Source organism: Gymnogyps californianus, unplaced genomic scaffold (genome assembly GCF_018139145.2).
Source record: "Gymnogyps californianus isolate 813 unplaced genomic scaffold, ASM1813914v2 HiC_scaffold_138, whole genome shotgun sequence".
NCBI classification, from domain to species: Eukaryota; Metazoa; Chordata; class Aves; order Accipitriformes; family Cathartidae; genus Gymnogyps; species Gymnogyps californianus.
In genome coordinates this window covers 17,879-39,829 of record NW_026114019.1, presented here as the reverse complement: position 1 = coordinate 39,829, position 21,951 = coordinate 17,879, and the positions used below count along the sequence as shown (strand labels likewise).

Genomic DNA, 21,951 nt, shown 5'->3' with positions numbered 1-21,951 from the left:
AGGACTCCATACAGCCGCCTTCCACCTCCGATGCTTTCCTACAATGCGACAGGACCCATCAGTGAACAGGGCATATTGCCTCTCATTTTCTGGCAGTTTATTATACAGTGGGGCCTCTTCAGCACGCGTTACCTCCTCCTCTGGCGATATTCCAAAATCTTTGCCTTCTGGCCAGTCTGTGATCACTTCCAGAATTCCTGGGCGACTGGGGTTTCCTACTCGACTTCGTTGTGTGATCAGTGCAACCCACTTACTCCATGTAGCATCAGTTGCATGATGTGTACAAGGGACCTTCCCTTTGAACATCCAGCCTAGCACCGGCAGTCGGGGTGCTAAGAGGAGCTGTGCTTCAGTACCAACCACTTCTGAAGCAGCTCGAACTCCTTCATATGCTGCTAATATCTCCTTTTCAGTTGGAGTATAGCGGGCCTCAGATCCTCGATATCCCCGACTCCAAAACCCTAGGGGTCGACCTCGGGTCTCCCCAGGTGCTTTCTGCCAGAGACTCCAGGTAGGGCCATTCTCCCCGGCTGTGGTGTAGAGCACATTTTTAACATCTGGTCCTGCCCGGACCGGCCCAAGGGCTACTGCATGAACTATCTCCCGTTTAATCTGTTCAAAGGCTTGTTGTTGCTCAGGGCCCCATTTAAAATCATTCTTCTTCTGGGTCACTTGATAGAGAGGGCTTACAATCAGACTATAATTTGGAATATGCATTCTCCAAAAACCTACAACACCTAAGAAAGCTTGTGTTTCCTGTTTACTAGTTGGTGGAGACATAGCTGCTATTTTGTTGATCACATCCATTGGGATGTGACGACGTCCATCTTGCCATTTTATTCCTAAAAACTGAATCTCCTGTGCGGGTCCCTTCACCTTACTCTGTTTTATGGCAAAACCGGCTTTCAGAAGAATTTGGATTATTTTCTCCCCTTTCTCAAAAACTTCTTCTGCTGTGTTGCCCCATACAATGATGTCATCAATGTACTGCAGGTGTTCTGGAGCTCCACCTTTTTCCAGTGCATTCCGGATTAGTCCATGGCAAATGGTGGGGCTATGTTTCCACCCCTGGGGCAGTCGATTCCAGGTGTACTGGACGCCCCTCCAAGTGAAAGCAAACTGTGGCCGGCACTCTGCTGCCAAAGGGATTGAGAAAAATGCATTGGCAATATCACTTGTGGCGTACCACTTGGCTGCTTTTGACTCCAGTTCATATTGAAGTTCTAGCATGTCTGGCACAGCAGCACTTAGCGGTGGCGTGACTTCATTCAGGCCACGATAGTCTACTGTTAGTCTCCATTCTCCATTAGACTTTCGCACTGGCCAAATGGGGCTGTTAAAGGGTGAGCGAGTCCTGCTGATCACTCCTTGGCTCTCCAGTTGACGAATCAGCGTATGGATGGGAATCAGGGAGTCTCGGTTGGTGCGATATTGCCGCCGGTGGACCCTTGTGGTAGCGATCGGCACCTGTTGTTCTTCGACCCTCAGCAACCCCACAACCGAAGGGTCCTCAGAGAGTCCGGGCAAGGTGGACAACTGTTCAATTCCCTCTGTCTCCAAGGCAGCTATACCAAAGGCCCACCAGTACCCTTTCGGGTCCTTGAAATACCCTCTCCTGAGATAATCTATGCCAAGAATGCATGGAGCCTCCGGACCAGTCACAATGGGGTGTTTCTGCCACTCATTCCCAGTTAGGCTTATTTCAGCCTCCAATACAGTTAACTGTTGAGATCCCCCTGTCACCCCAGAAATACAAATAGCTTCTACCCCTTTATAGCTTGATGGCATTAAAGTACACTGTGCACCGGTGTCTACTAGAGCTTTATACTCCTGTGGATCTGATGTGCCAGGCCATCGAATCCACACAGTCCAGTAAACCCGGTTGTCCCTCTCCTCCACCTGGCTGGAGGCAGGGCCCCTCTAGTCCTGGTCATAGGATTCTCCACTCACTTGTTGTAAAAATGGATTAGAAATCCTTTTCATAGAATCAGGAGTAAGATCAGCCCTTCCACTTTGTCAGCCACACCGCTCGCAGTGCTCACTGGAGGCTGAAAGCAACCATTTTCCTGGAAGAACCCTCATTTGTAGTTGTTTTTCCTCGCAATTCCCGTACCCGTGCATCTAGGACTGAGGTAGGTTTTCCATCCCACTTTCTCATATCCTCTCCGTGGTCAAGCAGGTAAAACCACAGGGTACCCCGTGGTATATACCTTCTCTCTCTTCTCTCTTGCCCAGAAGAATACCTTCTCCTAATAGCTGAGGTATTGGTCCATACAGGTGGGCGGCCAAACTTATCCTCAAATCGCTGGAACTCTTGGGACCATTTCTCGGCTAGCGTGTCTGGCAGTTTCTCCACAGCCGCGACGAGGGAGGAAGAGAGACTTTCTTCGTATTGCCGAAGTCGGCAAGCCAATTCATCTACTGTTGGTCCCTCCTCATCTTTCCAGTCCACTACTGCCAATGCACTGGCATACGATGGTGGTGTACTTCGTACAAACTTCCGCCACATGGGTCGTGCACATTGGACTTCATCTGGATCTGTGGGTAACTGCCCATCGTCTGGGTCATAATAAACCATCTCCCGCACGGCTAATTCCCTCAGGTACTGGATACCTTTCTCCATGGTGGTCCACTTGCCTGGCTGACATACAACATCTTCCTTGAAGGGGTACCTTTCCCTCACGCCCGATAGAAGTCGCCTCCAGAGGCTGAGGGCTTGTGGCTTTTTCCCAATCGCCTTGTCAATGCCCCCTTCCCTAGAAAGGGATCCCAATTGCTTGGCTTCCTTACCCTCTAATTCCAAGCTACTTGTCCCATTGTCCCAGCATCGGAGCAGCCAGGTGATAATGTGCTCGCCTGGATGACGGCTGAAGTCTTTTCGCATATCTCGCAGCTCACTCGGGGATAGTGACCGGGTGATTATCTCCGGTTCTGCCTCTTCCTCCTGTTCTCGTGATGGCCCTGCTTCACCTTCATCCTTCGCTAAGCGAGCTGATTTTTTTGTATATATCCTCTTCTGTATAGGGGCGATTGATATTGGCACCGGTTGATCCTCTAGTTCAGCTGCATCATCCATCGCCAAGGTTTGAGTTGCCACAGTGCCTGTTGCTGGGGTTTGAATAGCCACAGTGCTTGTCATAGGGATTAGAGTAGCTGCAGTAGCTGTCGCCAGAGTTTGAGTAGCCACAGTGCCTGTTGCTGGGGTTTGAGTAGCCACAGCGCTTGTCATAGGGATTAGAGTAGCTGCAGTAGCTGTCGCCAGAGTTTGAGTAGCCACAGTGCCTGTTGCTGGGGTTTGAGTAGCCACAGTGCTTGTCATAGGGATTAGAGTAGCTGCAGTAGCTGTCGCCAGAGTTTGAGTAGCCGTAGTGCCTGTCACCAGAGTTGGAGTAGCTGCAGTCATGGGAGCTGATCTCTGGGTGGTATTTTTAAATAGTTGTTTAACCCTAGGCAAGATCTGAATCACATTCAGGAACAGGCTGATTCCTAGCAGTACGACCATACTAAGTTCAACATCCCAAGGATATTCAAAATTTACAAACTCCTTCAATGCTATTGCAATTAACCTGGCAAAGAAAAGGAAGATGTGGGAAGATGTCTCCCCAATAGGTTGGCTCCCCGAGGAGAAAAGGTAGAAAGTGCAGTTATTAATATTCTCTAGGAGATAGCACCCGAAGTACGGAGATGTCTCCTCCACAGATTGGTTCCCAGAGGAGAAAAGGTAAAAGGTACAATTATTAATAGTCTCCCATAGGCAGCTCCCGAAGTACAGAGGTGACAACAATGCCGAGTACAAACACCCGATTAGTTTCACGGCCTGCACTTCTATCATATCATAAGCCAGTGTTACAAACAACAACAAGATGATAACTCTAGCCCGGTTCCCACAGATGATAAACAGCACAACAGGGAGCATATACTGCAAGTAGGGCATTACATAACGCAATTTCAAGAACCACAACACCAACTTTGAGAGCAAACGAACCCACATTGTAACCAGTGACTATCAAACCAATACAATGAATACTTATAACAAGTTTGTTTTAACACACTCTGATCAGATCTGTCGTTATCTCGACCCTTCCTTGCCCCACGTTGGGCGCCAAAAAGGCTGTCGTGGTTTAACCCCAGCCAGCAACTAAGCACCACGCAGCCGCTTCCCCCTCCCCCTCCCAGTGGGGTGAGGAGGAGGAAAGGAAAGGAAAAAAAGTAAAACTCGTGGGTTGAGATAAGAACAGTTTAATAACTAAAGTAAAATATAATACTAACAATAGTAATAATGAAATATAATAATAATAGTAATGAAAAGGAATGCAACAAAAGAAGGGGGGAGGGAAGAAAAAAAAAAACCAGTGATGCACAATGCAATTGCTCACCACCCGCTGACCGATGCCCAGTTAGTTCCCGAACCGCGATCCGCGCCTCCCGGCCAGCTCCCCCCAGTTTATATACTGGGCATGATGTTCCATGGTATGGAATACCTCTTTGGCTAGTTCAGGTCAGCTGCCCCGGCTCTGCTCCCTCCCAGCTCCTTGCCCACCTGCTTGCTGGCAGAGCACAGGAAGCTGAAAAGTCCTTGGCTTAAGATAAGCGCTACTTAGCAACAGCTAAAACATCAGAGTGTTATCAACATCATTCTCACACTAAATCCAAAACACAGCACTGTACCAGCTACTAAAAAGAAAGTTAACTCTGTCCCAGCCGAAACCAGGACACTTAACCAATGCCCTAAATATCTCACTTCTTGTTCTGTAAATTGCAATTTTGACCGGGACACCTTTAATCCCTTTTCTCCCAGGAAATTTAATAGTTTAATAGTAGCCTTTCGGGTTTCTTCCTCAGTTTCCCCTGCTATCAATAGGTCATCTACATATTGTAATAACTTTACCTCCCTGGGTATAGTGAAATCTTGTAAAATTGTTTCTAATGTTTGTCCAAACAGATTAGGTGATTCTGTAAACCCCTGTGGTAGCACGGTCCACCTCAATTGTTGTTTTCTCCCCTGGGGTTGTTGATGATCCCAGTGAGGATCCACGTTCGGCCATTTCTGGTCCGCCGGGGGTCCTGCCTGATTCTGTCTTTCCCAAATTCTCATTCCAGCCTGTCTGATCATTCCCTTTTCCTCAGTAGTAAATAAAATCCCTAAAATGGACTGCATTTCTTCCCAGGTATAGGTATTAGGACTTAGGAATTGATCTAGTTTTTCGGCCACTCCTAGAGGATCATCTAATAAAGTCCCCATTTCCTTTTTGAAGTTTCTCATATCTGTAGTACTTAGTGGTACAGCTACAAATCCAATGCCTCCCTGATTTCCTCCAAGGGGTACTTCCCTTAGGGGGTATAAAACAGTTCCTTCAGGAGCGGCAGTTCTACTTCGTGTACATGCAGCTGGTGGCAGATCCGATCTGGGAGCTGTCGGCGCCGGAGGAGGGGGCGACACCATCACCGGGTGCGGAGCTGCCGGGGGTGGATTATACGGTGGTGGTATGTTATCTAGCGGCTCCCATTCATCACTATTTTTTTCTTTTTCTTTCTCTTTTTCTTCCTCCTCAGGCTTTTCATCTGCCTTTAATGCAAGTATCGAGGCGGGAAAAGGACGTGAAGTCCTAATCCATAATCCTGCATAATCACTTTCCTCTTGACTAAAAGGTTCCTTTGTATTAACATATATATTTAAGGCTTGGCAGACCCAGTCCTCAAAAGATCCAAAAACAGGCCAAAAAACATGTGGTTTTAAAGGCTCCTTCGGCCACTCTACCATACAATATTGAACCATTTTTAATTTACTTTTTCCTTTTCTGGGGCCCCTATTATTCCAATTTCTAATCATTATCCCTAATGGACTTTCTAGTGGTATGTCTGGTAATTTGCTCCCTTTCTTCTGGTCCTGAGTCTTAGATTTTATTTGGCCCATCTAGGAATTTTACCGTGGCAATTCCTACAGCCCTTGGTTACCTTAACAAGAGTGTCTTGCAGGGGGCTTAGGACCTATCACCCACCCACGAATCCTATAGGAATCGCTTCGGTCCTTCACCGGCCAAGTCCCTCGCGGGAGATTGGAACCGCGGTTAGAAGACCTCTGCACTCGCTTCGGAACTACGTTCCGTCTCAATCACACTCTTCACACACAGGCAACCGAATCCCACCCAACCAAACGGTATACGCCTTTAATACTCACGACTCCGTCGTCTTCGTTCGGGTCTTCGCGCGCAGAATTACGGGCAAAATCAACTGCCGCAACTGGCAAGGGAGCTCCAAAAATCGAATTCTTTGCTTGCCTCTATTCAGGTTCAAGATGGCGTTGGTCCCGACCCGACCCGAACAGGAGCCACCAAACGGTGGGGCGCCCCTCCTAGATCAAGTCAGAATTCAGGAACCAAGACCATCCCGGACGAGCCCCCAAATTGTGATAAATGACTGAGTCCTGAAATAATACGTTAACAGGAACTTGGTTTATTAGCGAATAAAGGCAAGCAAACAGCGCTGGGTGCGCGGGGAGCCTGGGCTCTACCAACACGCACACCTACAGACAGCAGCATATAGCGTTTATAGTCTATACTCTTACATATTCAACAGGGTGATGCGATATGCAAATTGTCCTTCGCTTCGTATTAAAATGAGTTTTGCAAGTCCCTTTCACATGCGCACTGCCTCTTGGTGGTCTTGGGCGGGGGTCTTGGGATGAAGTAAGAGTCTTCCTCAGCGACCTTTATACAGATTTTTAAGGTTGAACTCTTCGCCTTCTTATCTCGTGCAGCGCGTGTCTTCTGTCGTTCCTTCTGGTAATCAATCGTCCCCCAACCGGTTTTAAGCTTGTACCACTTAGAAACTTACAACCCCATAGATAAAGGAACTTCTGCAGTTTGCGATTACACAATCTTCCCCGTCAGGGACCGCAGTTGCATTAAAACAATGGTGCTTTCACTCAACTATGTCTTCATATCTACATGAACCAATCCTCCCTCTTCTATTCTGTTTTTACTCACACGAATCACATTCACATTTCTCACACACACGGGTATGCGATTAACCTCCCATTGATTTTGTTCCCAGAAGGGGAGCCACTCAGTACATCCTTTGAATACAGCGTATGAATCCGTGTAAATAAAAGTCAGTTCTTTGTTCTCAGCTTCTCTTTTAATCACACTCCACACTGCCACCAACTCTCCCACCTGAGCACTTCCCTCCCCTTCCGTTATAATCCGCTCCCCCGAATCAACATGTAAGGCTACTGCCCGATATTTCCACACCTTTCCCTCCCTTTTTGAGGACGCATCAGTAAACCACACATTTTTCAAATGAGGTTCAAATGGAGGAGCTGGTTTTATAAGGGAAGGAGGGGTATCCTGGTTGGATTGGCCATCAGGTGACTCCTGTATTTGGAGTACCTTAGGTGCCCCTTCTTCTACCCTACCTGTATGACAATAGTGATCTAACTGCGCATACCATTTCCTGACTGTTTCTCGCTGTGCAACCCCTGCCGGGGGTGGGGTCCCAGCCAGCACTGGCTTCAGGACCTTAAAGGGCCCTCTCAAAATAATTGGTTTTTGCTCTGTGATTTTTTCAGCCTCCTGTAGGGCTAGATTAACTACAAAAAGGCCCTTCTCCCAAATTGAATATCGTTTTTCAGCATCTTTGAAGCTTCTCGAGTAGAACCCGACGGGGCGAGTTGGTCCTTCAGGTCCACGCTGCCACATGTGTATTGATAGCCCGTGGATGGCAAAGCCCCATTCAATATGGAGTGGATCAGTCGGGTGTATCGGCCCTAAAGCCTGGTATACCCCAGCCTCAAAGATCAACAGTTTTAAGGCTTCCTCATGGACAGGGGTCCACTCCCAAGAGGTCCTTTTTCTCGTCAGGTCATATAAAGGTCGAGCTATAATAGAAAAGTCCGGAATATGTTTTCTCCAGAATACCAGTAGGCCTAAAGCATGTTGAAGCTCCCTTTTGTTACCAGGTGCTTTCACTTGCTCGAGGGTAGTTAAGGTCTCTGAGGGAAAGCACACTGTTCCTCCCCTCCACCAGATGCCTAGAAATTTCACTTCAGGGGATGGGAGTTGTATTTTCCCTGTTGGAATCTGGAGTCCGAAATTTTCCAAATGGGTAATTATGTCTTCCTGAGTCCGTCCTACCACGGAAACATCAGGGCCACCGATTAGCACATCATCAATATACTGATATATTTTGACTCCTTCTCTGGGGGTAATTTGGGCAAGTTCCTGTGCTAAAGCATAATGGGCAATAGTCGGTGAATGACAATAGCCCTGGGGAAGGCGAGTGAATGTGTATTGTACACCTTCCCACTTGAAAGCAAAACGCTCTCTATCCGAGTCCTGCAGGGGAACCATAAAGAACATATCTTTTACATCAATGGTTGCCAAAATTGGGTGTGCTTGTTCCTGGATGGTTGCGATCAGTTCTGCTATGTTCGGCACCGTGGCGGTTAAGGGGCCTGTATTGGCGTTTAGGTGCCGATAATTGACTGTTAGCCGCCATCTGCCTTGCGGACAGGCCAAACGGGAGAATTATAGGGGGAATGTACAGGGATAATTATTCCCTTTTCTTTCAGGTCTGAAATCACAGGAGCAATCCCTTCTCTAGCTCCTAGAGGGAGAGGATAGGGTTTAACATTCACAACCTTAGAGGGGGGTAATTCCGGCGCGGATTGTAGCAGTCGCACCGTGACTGTCGGTAAACCAAACACCCACTCTTTTCCCTTCGAGTCCACCCAAGCATGCCCTCGGAGCAAATCAAGTCCCAAGATGTTCGTCGGCAACCTCCCCAATATCATCAAAACCTCTATCGGGGATTCGTCCCCAGGCAACCAGCATTTTACTCGAGCAGTCGGTTGGGGTCTGGAATTTCCAAACACATCAGTAACCCAAATTCGCTTTTTATCCGCCACTATCCCGTAGCGGTTAGCCACGTCCTCCCGGAGAGCCGACATCTGGGCTCCGGTATCTACTAAAAAGGTGACTGGATTTTTAAAGGGACCCAGGGGAAAGGTAATTAACAAGTCCCCTTTGTCGTTTTCTGTGAGCCTCCTTAAATAGATCCACCGGCCATCCCCCGGCTCACCGACTGGGGACTGCGGAGGGGGTTTCCCGACTCCGGGATGCTCAGATCGATCAATGCAGTCTCCCCGGGGGCGGACGGGATTATTGTTTCAGGTTCCCGAGATGGGAGGACAAAATCCTTGGGGTTCGAGGGAGATGGGGTTTCCTTTATTTTGTCCCAGCCTTTCACCAAACTTTCCAGATTGGGGGTGGGTAACCCATCCATCACCTCCCTGGGAATCCCCTTTGAGATGCCTTCTGTCCATAAGACATATCTTTTACTATCAGGGGGCCGCGTCGGCCTCAGGGGTGCAGCTTTTATTCCCCCATTGCCTTCCACCCTCCTAAGGTCCGCCTTGGATTTTGTCTCTCCCTGGCCGGTAAATCCCATCCGTCTCCCGTAATTAATCAATTCTTGTGCCACCTCTCCCCATGTCATCTCCGGGGGACCTCCCCTCCTCCGGGGTCGGGGCACCCTCAACCGATCTTGTAGTTGCACCGCATATAATTTCAAAGCATCAGGTAATCCTCTTATAAGGGGATGCAACCTGTCGGGGTCTGCCACATATTGCATGGGAGAGGGCTGCTGCGGAACCAATAACCGGTCATGCATCAACTGGAGACACGCAGTTTTCTGTACACTCTCTAAAATGTGCCCCGCCGTAGGCGTTTCAATCGAGAAGGGGTCTCCCCTTTCCATGGGATCCAATCCACCCGCCCAGTATGCCACTCTTTGGGTCAGGGACCAGGGTTCTCTATTGTCATTTGTGGTTAGAAAAACTCCCGGATCCCAATATCCTCTCGCCTCGTCCTCACTCAGCAAGATACGGTCACCCCCGGTAAGAGACACTCGCCACACATACTCAGTTTCAGTTTCTCGGGGGCCCCGGGAATATTTCTCCTGAATTTCACCCAAATCAGTGGGAGAACAGGGAATGATACGAGTGGTAACTTGTTGGGCCCCTCCTTGACCACCATCCACAGTCTCAGTTTTAATCAAAGGTCGCATTACAGCTCCCTCCCCAAGGGAAAATATTTCTCTTATAGGGTCTAGGTCTTTAAGAGGGTATAACGATTTTGGATTTTTCCCCTCGTCAGAATCGGCATCCGAATTTTCTACACCAATTGGGGAGCAGATTTCATCTAATTGTTCCCGCAATATTCGCTCCCGCTCCAAAGCTTCCGTCAAAGCGGTGTGTAGCCGTTGGTTAGTCACCCGCTCGGCGGTAAGCTGATCAGAGAGATGTCTTGTCTCATTTCCTAATTGCTCCTGCAGAGCCCCCACCAGATCTTGAAGGGATTTTATTGTCTCCCCTTCCACGTGTTGGGCCATGTGTTTATTCCGTTGTGCTGCCACCAGAGCTGCTCCTAAAACCGCACAAACTACTGCCTTCCCCTTTCCTTGTTTCAGTTTTCGATCATTAGCCAAGCTGGAAATTCTGTCGGCTACCGCTTGTGGATTGTGCCAGTTATTGTGGGCCCAAGTCACACCAGAGAGAGAAGGTCGGGCGCTATAGCCCTCTAACCTCTCCAGGAGAGGGGTGCAATCTACAATCGGTCCTCCCAGGGAGGCCATTATGAGTATACAATTATAGGGACCAGATCCCGTACTAGTCCTCAGAGGACTGTCTCCCCTGGTGTATGATTCCTCTCAGAGAGGGGCTTTGGTAAAAGCCTAGTCCCAGTGATCGCTTTAGCACCAATGAGGGGATCCTGCCGACTACGCCAAATTTGTTACGACCCAGACCGGACAGACCAGAGGGTCGTAGAGCTTCTGGGATCCCCCCGGGCTAAATTAAGGTGAAACGACACCAAACGATCACTTTGAACGCTTTATTCGAACATTCCAAACCGTGGAAGGCATAACGGTGGGCAGCGTGGGTTGCAGCAAAACGTTCACAAGAAGAGAGAGAAGAGAGGAATAAGAAAAAAAAAGAAAGAGGGGGAAAAGAAAAAGAGATAGTCACCACCCTTGGATCCCGCGATGTCGGCGACGAGCGTGGCAATCCTCCGGTGATGGGCGCGCGCAGTGGCTCTTTGCAGTTGTGTCTTTTATAGTCTAAATCTCTGTCCACAGTCACGCCTCTTGAAGACAGTTCTCAACATACATGGTAGTGTTCCAGAGGGTTCTTCACCTACTGAGCATGTGCGGCTTATTGGGGTGGTGGTCTTAGGGACTTTCCAAGGAGCTACAAGCCCCCTCCTCAGGTAAGCTTTGTGTGGCCTCTGGCCATATATGGTGGGTTACCAGGCTGGTTCTGCCAGAACACAGGACTGCATACCTTCCAGCATGCCCCCTGTGTCCATGCCAGCCAACTTCTTGCTGATGGCCCTCCCTCTTTGTTATGCAGACCGCACCTTGGTTGCTACAATGTTTGAGACATTGACAGACATTAACTCTTTCAGTCCCTCACACTTTGCTTGAGGCAGGAGTAACCCAGACTGTCTTCCCCAGCATATTTTTTATGTGCACTATGGGGACTTTATCCCCTTCTACAGCACGTAAAAGTTCTGATTGGGCAGGGCCAGCTCGATTGACAGATCCTCTAGTGCTGACTAACCAGGTGGCCTTTGCTAGATGTGTATCCCAATGTTTGAAGGTCCCACCCCACCCATTGCTCTCAATGTACTCTTTAACAATCCATTGTATCACTCGATTTTCCCGGAGGCTGGTGCATGATAGGGGATGTGATACACCCACTCAATGCCGTGCTCTTTGGCCCAGGTGTCTATGAGGTTGTTCCGGAAATGAGTCCCGTTGTCTGACTCAATTCTTTCTGGGGTGCCATGTCGCCATAAGACTTGCTTCTCAAGGCCCAGGGTAGTGTTCCGGGCGGTGGCATGGGGCACGGGATATGTTTCCAGCCAGCCGGTGGTTGCTTCCACCATTGGAAGCACATGGCGCTTCCCTTGACGGGTTTGTGGGAGTGTGATATAGTCAATCTGCCAGGCCTCTCCATATTTGTATTTCAGCCATCGTCCTCCATACCAGAGAGGCTTTAACCGCTTGGCTTGCTTAATTGCAGCGCATGTTTCACATTCATGGATGACCTGTGTGATAGTGTCCATGGTCAGGTCCACCCCTCGATCACGAGCCCATCTATATGTTGCATCTCTTCCTTGATGGCCTGAGGTGTCATGGGCCCACCAAGCCATAAAGAATTCACCCTTATGTTGCCAGTCCAGATCCACCTGAGCTACTTCAATCTTTCTTAGCAGCCTTATGCACCTGCTGGTTGTTTTGATGTTCTTCAGTGGCCTGACTCTTGGGTATATGAGCATCTACATGACGTACTTTCACAACAAGGTTCTCTAGCTGGGCAGCAATATCTTGCCACAATGGGGCAGCCCAGATGGGTTTACCTCTGCGCTGCCAGTTACTCCGCTTCCATTGCCGCAACCACCCCCACAGGGCATTTGCCACCATCCATGAGTCAGTATAGAGATGGAGCACTGGCCATTTTCCTCGTTCAGCAATGCCTAAAGCCAGCTGGATGGCTTTCACCTCTGCAAACTGACTCGATTCACCTTCTCCTTCTGCAGTTTCTGCAACTTGTTGTACAGGACTCCATACAGCCGCCTTCCACCTCCGATGCTTTCCTACAATGCGACAGGACCCATCAGTGAACAGGGCATATTGCCTCTCATTTTCTGGCAGTTTATTATACAGTGGGGCCTCTTCAGCACGCATTACCTTCTCCTCTGGTGATATTCCAAAATCTTTGCCTTCTGGCCAGTCCGTGATCACTTCCAAGATTCCTTGGTGACTGGGGTTTCCTATTTGACTTCATTGTGTGATCACTGCAACCCACTTACTCCACGTGGCATCAGCTGCATGATGTGTAGAAGGGACCTTCCCTTTGAACATCCAGCCCAGCACCGGCAGTCGGGGTGCCAACAGGAGCTGTGTTTCAGTACCAACCACTTCTGAAGCAGCTCGAACTCCTTCATATGCTGCTAATATCTCCTTTTCAGTTGGAGTATAGCGGGCCTCGGATCCTCTGTATCCCCGACTCCAAAACCCTAGGGGTCAACCTCGGGTCTCCCCAGGTGCTTTCTGCCAGAGACTCCAGGTAGGGCCATTCTCCCCAGCTGCAGTGTAGAGCACATCTTTTACATCTGGTCCTGCCCGGACTGGCCCAAGGGCTACTGCATGAACTATCTCCCGTTTAATCTGTTCAAAGGCTTGTTGTTGCTCAGGGCCCCATTTAAAATCGTTCTTCTTCTGGGTCACTTGATAGAGAGGGCTTACAGTCAGACTGTAATCTGGAATATGCATTCTCCAAAAACCCACAACACCTAAGAAAGCTTGTGTTTCCTGTTTACTAGTCGGTGGAGACATAGCTGCTATTTTGTTGATCACATCCATTGGGATGTGACGACGTCCATCTTGCCATTTTATTCCTAAAAACTGAATCTCCTGTGCGGGTCCCTTCACCTTACTCTGTTTTATGGCAAAACTGGCCTTCAGAAGGATCTGGATCATTTTCTCCCCTTTCTCAAAAAGTTCTTCTGCTGTGTTGCCCCATACGATGATGTCATCCATGTACTGCAGGTGTTCTGGAGCTTCACCCTGTTCCAGTGCATTTTGGATTAGTCCATGGCAAATGGTGGGGCTGTGTTTCCACCCCTGGGGCAGTCGATTCCAGGTGTACTGGACGCCCCTCCAAGTGAAAGCAAACTGTGGCCGGCACTCTGCTGCCAAAGGGATTGAGAAAAATGCATTAGCGATATCACTTGTGGCGTACCACTTGGCTGCTTTTGACTCCAGTTCATATTGAAGTTCTAGCATGTCTGGCACGGCAGCACTCAGTGGCGGCGTGACTTCATTCAGGCCACGATAGTCTACTGTTAGTCTCCATTCTCCATTAGACTTTCGCACTGGCCAAATGGGGCTGTTAAAGGGTGAGCGAGTCCTGCTGATCACTCCTTGGCTCTCCCGTCGACGAATCAGCTTATGGATGGGAATCAGGGAGTCTCGGTTGGTGCGATATTGCTGCCGGTGCACCCTTGTGGTAGCGATCGGCACCTGTTGTTCTTCGACCCTCAGCAACCCCACAACCGAAGGGTCCTCCGAGAGACCGGGCAAGGTGGACAGCTGTTCAATTTCCTTTGTCTCCAAGGCAGCTATACCAAAGGCCCACCGATACCCCTTTGGGTCCTTGAAATACCCTCTCCTGAGATAATCTATGCCAAGGATGCATGGGGCCTCTGGGCCAGTCACAATGGGGTGTTTCTGCCACTCATTCCCAGTTAGGCTCACTTCAGCCTCCAATACAGTTAGCTGTTGGGATCCCCCTGTCACACCAGAAATACAGATGGGTTCTACCCCTTTATAGCTTGATGGCATTAGGGTACACTGTGCACTGGTGTCTACTAGGGCCTTATACTCCTGTGGGTGTGATGTGCCAGGCCATCGAATCCACACAGTCCAGTAAACCCGGTTGTCCCTCTCCTCCGCCTGGCTGGAGGCAGGGCCCCTCTAGTCCTGGTCATAGTATTCACTACTCGCTTCTTGTAAAAATGGATTAGAATTCCTTTCCATAGGATCAGGAGTAAGATCAGCCCTTCCACTCTGTCTGGGGAACTGCCCGCTTGAGACTGGAGCAGCAATTTTCCTGGAAGAACCCCCTTTTGTGATTGTTTTTCCTTTCAATTCACGTACCTGTGCCTCTAGGGTCGAGGTAGATTTTCCATCCCACTTCCTCATGTCCTCTCTGTGGTCCCAGAGGTAAAACCACAGGGTACCCCGTGGTGTGTACCTTCTACATCCTCTCTCTTGAGCAGAAGAACACTTACTCTTAATAGCTGAGATACTGGTCTGTACAGGTGGGGAGTAGGACCTATCCTCTTTGTGTTGCTGGAACTCCTGGAACTGTTTTTTGCACTTTTTGGACAGTCTTTCCACAGCCGAGATGCAGGTCCGTACGGAGGAAGAGAGACTTTTTTCATATTGCCTGAGTTGGCGAGCCACATCATCCACCATCGGTGCCTCTTCATCTCTCCAGTTCATAACTGCCAATGAGTTGGCATAAGACGATGGTGCGCTCCATACAAACTTCCGCCACATGAGTCGTGTGCATCGGACTTCGTCTGGATCTGTGGGTAACTGCGCGTTGTCCGGGTCATAATAAATCATCTCTAACACGGCTAATTCCCTCAGGTACTGGATACCTCTTTCCATGGTGGCCCACTTGCCTGGGTGACATATAACATCTTCCTTGAAGGGATACTGTCGTGGTTTAACCCCAGCCGGCAACTAAGCACCACGCAGCCTCTCGCTCACTCCCCCCCCACCCCTGGGATGGGGGAGAGAATCAGGAAAAAAAACCTCGTGAGTTGAGATAAAGACAGTTTAATAGGACAGAAAGGAATGAAAAACAATGATAATGACAGTAATAATATGATGTCCTGGTTTCAGCTAGGACAGAGTTAATTTTCTTCCTAGTAGCTGGTATAGTGCTGTGTTTTGGATTTAGTAGGAAAATAATGTTGATAACACACTGATGTTTTTAGTTGTTGCTAAGTAGTGTTTATACTAAGTCAAGGATTTTTCAGCTTCTCATGGCCAGCCAGCAAGAAGGCTGGAGGGGCACAAGAAGCTGGGAGGGGACACAGCCAGGACAGCTGACCCAAACTGGCCAAAGGGATATTCCATACCATATGACATCATGCCCAGTATATAAACTGGGGGGAGTTAACTGGGAGGGGGGATCGCGGCTCGGGAACTAACTGGGCATCGGTCAACGAGTGGTGAGCAATTGCATTGTGCACCACTTGCTTTGTATAGTTTAATTCTTTTAGTATTGCTATTGTCATATTATTATTATCATTATAATTGTTTTTCATTCCTTTCTGTCCTATTAAACTGTCTTTATCTCAACTCACGAGTTTTTTTTTCCTGATTCTCTCCCCCATCCCAGGGGTGGGGGGGCAGTGAGCGAGCGGCTGCGTGGTGCTTAGCTGCCGGCTGGGGTTAAACCACGACATATGACAATAGTAATACTAAAAGAATTAAACTATACAAAGCAAGTGGTGCACAATGCAATTGCTCACCACTCGCCGACCGATGCCCAGTTAGTTCCCGAGCCGCGATCCGCCCCTCCCAGCCAACTCCCCCCAGTTTATATACTGGGCATGATGTCATATGGTATGGAATATCCCTTTGGCCAGTTTGGGTCAGCTGTCCTGGCTGTGTCCCCTCCCAGCTTCTTGTGCCCCTCCAGCCTTCTTGCTGGCTGGGCACGAGAAGCTGAAAAATCCTTGACTTAGTATAAACACTACTTAGCAACAACTAAAACCATCAGTGTGTTATCAACATTCTTTTCCTACTAAATCCGAAACACAGCACTATACCAGCTACTAGGAAGAAAATTAACTCTATCCTAGCTGAAACCAGGACAGATACCTTTCCTTCACGCTTGACAGGAGTCACCTCCAGAGGCTGAGGACTTGTGCCCCTTTTCCAATCGCTTTGTCAATGCCCCCTTCCCTAGCAAGAGATCCCAGCTGCTTGGCTTCCCTACCCTCTAATTCCAGGCTACTGGCTCTGTTATCCCAGCATCGGAGCAGCCAGGTGATAATGTGGTCACTTGGACAACAGCTGAAATCTTTTCGCATATCTCGCAGCTCACTCGGGGATAGGGATCGAGTGGTTACCTCTTGTTCTGCCTCTTCCTCCTGTTCTTGTGATGGCCCTGCTTCATCCTCCTTTACTAAACGAGCTGACTTTCGTGTCCATTTCTTCTTGTGTATAGGGGTGACTGATACTGGCACTGGTTGATTCTCTGGTTCAGCTGCAGTGCCTGTCACAGGGGTTGGAGTAGCCGCAGTGCCTGTTGCTTTGTCGTCAGATCCAGAGACTTTCTTTTTCCCTTGAGGGTACTGAATAGTGTTGAACAGGGCTGCTCAGTAGGCATGGGCCAGGCCCCAGCACGTTGCAGTGATTTGTGTCTCTCTGGAATTGCCAGGGTGACAGCATACTTTTTCCAAATATTTTATTAGTTTTTCAGGATTCTGCACTTGTTCATTGGTAAAGTTCCAAAACATTGGAGGTGCCCACTGTCCTAGGTACTTGCCCATACTATCCCACACACCCTGCCACTCATAACTGTCCAGCCTGGGGGCAGATCTCGGGGTGATATTCTTAAATAGTTGTTTATCCTTAAACAAGACCTGGAACACATTCAAGAGACATAGCAATAGGAACATGCTGGTTTGAACATCCCAAGGATATTCAAAATTCTCAAGAGCTATTGTAATTTGCCTGGAGGAGAAGGGGAAGATGAAGAAATGTGTCTCCCCCATGCATTGGCTCTCCGATGAGAAAAAATAAAAAGTGTAATTATTAATAGTTTCCGATAGATGGCTTCTGAAGTATGGAGATGACGGCAATGCTGAGTACAAATACCAGATTAGTTTCACGACCAGCAATTCTATCGTATCATAAGCCAGTGTTACAAAGTACAACAACATGATAACTTTAGCCCAGTTCCCACGGGTGATAAACAGCACAACAGGGAGCATATACTGCAAGTAAGGCATTACATAACGCACCTTTAAGAACAAGTGCAGCAACTTTGAGAGTGAATAAATCAACATTGTGACCAGCGACTACTGAACTAATATAATGAATGCTTATAACAAATTTGTTTTAACGCGTTCCAGTCAGATTTGTCGTTATCTCAACCCGTCGAGCCCCATGTTGGGCGCCAAAAAAGGACTGTCGTGGTTTAACCGCAGCCGGCAACTAAGCACCATGCAGCTGCTCGCTCACTCCTTCTCCCCTCCCAGTGGGATGGGGAGGAGAATCAAAAAAAAAGTAAAACTCGTGGGTTGAGAGAAGAACGGTTTAATAATTGAAATAAAATAAAATATAGTAATAACAATAGTAATGAAAAGGAAGATAAAAAGAGAGAGAAATAAAAATCAAGAAAGACAAGTGATGCACAATGCCATTGCTCACCACCCGCTGACCAATGCCCAGCCAGTCCCCGAGCAGCGATCCACCCCTCCCTGCCAACTCCCCCCTGTTTATATACTGGGCATGACGTTCCATGGTATGGAATATCCTTTTGGCTAGTTCGGGTCAGCTGCCCCGGCTCTGCTCCCTCCCAGCTTCTTGCACACCTGCTTGCTGGCAGAGCGTGGGAAACTGAAAAGTCCTTGGCTTAAGAGAAGCACTACTTAGCAACAACTAAAACATCAGAGTGTTATCAACATCATTCTCACACTAAATCCAAAACCCAGCACTGTACCAGCTACTAGGAAGAAAATTAACTCTATCCCAGCCGAAACCAGGACACCCATGCATCAGGATTCCATGTTATCCTCACTGACATCCACTTCCATTCACATTAACCAAGCGCAACCCACTGACAAAATGGATGGCATTTTTTTTTCCATTAAGGCTGTTGCCACACTCTCCTTCAGTGAGGAGGCAGGCTCCCATGTGTTCGTATGAATTGAGGTGCGGTTTCTTTATTGCATATTGAAATGCGTTCTGTCAAATTTTGTTCAAACATGTTTCATTCCAAAGTGAACTCTCAGCTCGAGAGATTCCAGGAAGACTATATTCCTGCAGCTGCAGAAGTATATCAGAGCAACTTTTACACAGCCAGAAAGGATTTAGGTCTAATGGCCACCACTGGGATAAAAAACACACAACTGGTCCTAATCAAGGACTGGTGCTGAGACACATTCTTTGTGGCACACTGAGAGCACTAAACCTCCCACTGCACAGTGGGTGTTAAATTACCCGAATCTAAACTTCTGACCCGTGTTACAGATAAGGTAGAGTTCCATTCTGCATCTCTCCTGCTAAAAGATTTTGAACTCCTTCATTAACTTCACTACCCTCCTTCAAGATGTTACTACAAGCTACTCAGAAGAGGTTCTGCTAAAATACTATGCTGATTTCCAAGGCTTAATGGTGCTGGCACATTTGTGGTGTCTAATTCATCTGCTAGGCAAAACATGATGCCACATGCTTTTGAAGAATTACACTTGCACTGCACAGACTTCAATATTCCACAGGATTTGTTTCCTAAATTAAATTAATGCCCACAGCATAAAAGATTGCTGCATAGACATCAGAAAGAAAAACTGTTCGGCTTTCACCTGAGTCGATCAGAGCACTGGAAGTGTTGGGCCCAAATCTCTTCCACTGCAAATCACAAGGCTGCAACATCGGAAAGTTACACCAGTCGATAATGTAACTGTCATATGTATGTCTGGGCTCCAAGGAAATAAAAATGCCATCATCTGTACCATTAACCTGTTCTTTAAGCTCTGAACCACTGAGCTATTTTTCGGTGCCTAGGAATGAACAAAACAGAGTCTCTATTATTTTCCTGAATGAGACCTCAGATTCATAAATGAAGGTCAATATAGTTTCTGTGCTAAGCTGTTAAAACAATAAAATAGTTGTGTTCCTTCACTATCAGACATATGGGCTCTTTCACATGCTGAAAGCTGATCTCTTTGTATGCTGAAAGCTGACAGCTCAAAAAATATCCAGTAATTATTACTATATATTCATAAAAAGAACTCGACTGCAGAAACTTGGAGTCATAAACAGAAAGACACAAGAGGCTAATCACACACAAGAGTTCCCTGCAAGGCATTGGCTGCACCTTCATGGCACTTGCCACAGGTCTGAGGCCCTAATTTAAGGCTAAATGTGTTTTGCTCTGCGGAGACTCTCTGTGGAAAACAGACTTTCTGTTGCAAGGGATGGATCAAGGCACTTAAGCTTAATATACATACAGTTACTACCTTATAGGCAAAAATACAGTAATAATTTCCAGATAGCAGTGATTTGAGTTAACAGGCCAGGTTAATTTATTCCCCCAAGATGATAAATTATCACTTCACTTAAAATATGTGGAAACAAAACTCTCATAACAGAAATCTAAGTTTAACTGAAAATACTCCTACTGTTATCTGTAGCTCCAGGGATGATCAACACCGAAGGAAGTGAATAATTAACTGTTGTTCTTTGCCATGATACTGATTCTGTAGGGATGGTTACCAATGGAAATCCTTGTGCTATTATGGACTGATGAAAAGGAGATGTGTTCAGGCTTAGAGCCATCTTCTACTATTTCCCAGGTTACTTCATATAAAATACTTCTTCCATTTGCTTGAAAACTTGGTGCTTGCTGGGAAAAAAAATTATGTGGGTAGACACCAATTACTTACTAAATATTGCTGAAAAAATATGAGAAGAGCAATTAGAACTTAAAATAACTACTTTGATGTATTATTTCTGTAACAATATAAACACTTGTTTGCATACATGCATACATATACTGGTTGAAATGCAAATGCAGAAACTTCAGTAATGAGATTTGTCTTGTTAAAATGCTTAGAAAAACAGAAGTATACATGCCTGAAATGCCAGGACAGCATACCATCATACGGCTACATACATTCTGAAATACGTTATAGATAATATTTGTCTTAGATTCTTAAAAGACATTTCCATACCGAATTACTATTAAGTGCATACAAACTTGTTAAAGTTCATGGGAGTAGTTTCCAACCCCTTTATGAAGGGTTTTGCTTCCGTTTCTGTACCCATGTCTCACCTTCCAGAACAAGGTGACATTACGCCCCCCCAGAACTAGCATAATTTCTCTCCAGATGTTCAGTTTCCCTGATGGAGCTGCAATAAATACAGCAAAACAAAGATGCTCTAGGTGCAGAAAGGGTAAACTGTTTAATTGCTTCCTCCCGTTTGAAGAAATTCAACCCCCAAAACCTCTCTTTCCCCATCACTCCCAGGTCTTGCCAAAACATTATCCTTTAACTTCTTGCTCCCTTCATTCTTTTTTCTGAATGAATGCCTGGTTCATTTCCCTAGAAAAATCTTTATTTGCTTGCAGTTCCCAGGTGCTTGTTCCCACCTCTGCACAGTTCCTCCAGCCTTCACAGAACACTGTAACTCAGTCTGTCCATCCTCCCAGTCATCTGGATTTCCCACGGCCTGCACTGGATGAAATGGCAGAGACTGGCGTGTAGGATGAGAGTTGTTTAAGAAGCCACCTTCTTAAAGTTTGCTTAGTGTGCTTCTACTTTTGTGCATGCAACAGGCCTCTGCTTTAGCTACACAGCAGAAGAGTAGCAGCAAATAGAGATGGCAAGCGAAAAATATCCTTCAAGCTTCCCTTCTCAGTAGGCTGGACATACTTGCTTCCTTTGTTCTGATGGTTTGGGCTTTGCTCCATTCACTCCACCTCCAGAAATGCTTAGCTGCCCCACAGTGTACTCTAGCTGTGTATTCGGTGTATGGCTGCAGTCCACCCAGGGTGATGCTAGCATAATGGAGATGTGTGTCTGAATTGTTGTGCTGCAAGACAGAAAAACAGAACAGTCAGAGCTCAGTTTCGCTTCATGAGCAAAAGGCTTTTGTCTGAAAAAAATAGTTCTTCCTCTAGATCCTACGATAGCCAGTTAAGCTTGACTTGGAAAAGATAATCATGGAACAATAAAAAAAAAAAAAAAGAAAGAAAAAAAGATATGCACAAGATCCAAAGACTGGGAGATCCAAAACGAGGTCTGCAAGCCAGCTCTGTGTAACTGTTTGAGTAGGAGTCACTCATAACCTGTCAAATAACTACTTTTTACATCAAGGAGGGAATTTATTGAGACCTTATCTTCACCCAATCTGGATCTCTTACTCAGTTCATGTAAGTAGGATGCTGTTCTAGATGTATGCACAGCATCTACAGCTGTCTTTTCTTTCCATTTTTTCCCCAACCTTTTCCCCCCTCCCTTCTAAGAGGCAGGGTGAGTTCTGGCAAGAGTCAAAAAGTGAGCATGCTTTTAAGCATCTCCTCTAAATGGTCTCCTGCAATGGTCAACTGCAGCAGCCATTTGATCAAACAGCTCT

The 21,951-nt window shown here is 47.2% G+C and overlaps 1 pseudogene; it reads right to left on the bottom strand.

The window, feature by feature from the left end:
* LOC127028022 (oncostatin-M-specific receptor subunit beta-like) overlaps positions 1-21,951 on the bottom strand; it is a 48,916-nt pseudogene that overhangs the window by 13,558 nt on the left and 13,407 nt on the right.